This window comes from Papilio polytes, unplaced genomic scaffold, assembly GCF_000836215.1.
Source record: "Papilio polytes unplaced genomic scaffold, Ppol_1.0 DF823923.1, whole genome shotgun sequence".
Lineage (NCBI taxonomy): Eukaryota > Metazoa > Arthropoda > Insecta > Lepidoptera > Papilionidae > Papilio > Papilio polytes.
This window is the reverse complement of record NW_013525281.1, coordinates 1,563,241-1,564,520: the sequence shown is the minus strand read 5'-3', so window position 1 is coordinate 1,564,520 and position 1,280 is coordinate 1,563,241.

Sequence of the window (1,280 nt, the reverse complement as noted above, 5' to 3'; positions counted from 1 at the left end):
TCAATTACAAATTAACTTGCATTCTACAAATGACCAAGTCACCCTAAAACACAACAAACTCAATGTTGCAGTAAAATTCTTAAAATGGACATTACATAAACTTTCTAATCATCAATACAAAACTTCTAAAAAATCGACCGTGCGAAACAAAATAAATACATTAGCCAAATACACATTGTGAAAAAAACCATAGAAATTTAAGTAACTCCAACCAAAGACAAAACTACCAAAATTTAACTTGCAACATAACAAAAACTAAAACAGTTTTACCTAAAAATTTTGAAAACTCCTGGACCCAAGTCCAACATTTTCAACACTACGACCACGGAAGTGTGCCTTCCAGTCGCCTGTGATACCTCCACGATAACAACCGCGCCAGTCACATGTCCGCCCTTTAACAGCACAAATGACCACACCAGTGCGCCCGGCCACTGTGTTCTGCCTCCTCATCGGCAGCTACTCCGTGTCCCACTTCCTCTTCAGCAGTGACACCTTGCAAGCTCCTCGTGCACCTAATTGCAACGCCAGCACGCAGAGACCTCCAGTCACTTGCCCGCTCTCAGCAGCACAAGGAACCAGTCAATGCGCCCGGCCGACGTGCTCCGCCTCCTCCTCGACGACAGCACCATGCCCTGCCTCCTTCTCAGCAGTGACGCCATGCACAATCCTATGTGCACCAAAACTTTAAACTGACAGGCCAGTACGCCTAGAACTCCCAGTCACTTGCCCGCTCTCAACAGCACAAATGACCAGTCTGTGCGCCCGACCAACGTGCTCTGCCTCTTCCTCGGCAGCAGCACCATGCCCTGCCTCCTTCGCAGCAGTGGCACCATGCACGCTCCCACGTGCACCAGTATGGCTCCTGCCATACCGCAATACCGGTGACTACCTGCGTGACGCAACAACCTGCACTCACGCCGCCGCAGCCCCGTGCGTTCCGCTGTCCATACCGCCCGCCGCCACGTCCGCGGCGAGCAACAGCCACTACGCCCTTCTAATGAGCGTACGCGAATCTCCTTCGCAACAAAAACCTATCACCATTGTCCCTAAATGGCCAACAAAACAACACAAAAAAAGTTAGCAACACATGCTACATTACATTACATTACACATTACAATTTACTACAATGGAATCTATATAATTAACAATTAAAACTTTCTGTGACTCGAAATCGACATTGACAAAATTCAAAAACTAACTGTAACATCCGGGCATTTTACAAAAATCAATCGGCGATGTTTTCTTACAAAATTAAATTTAATCAAAACTCAATATTACA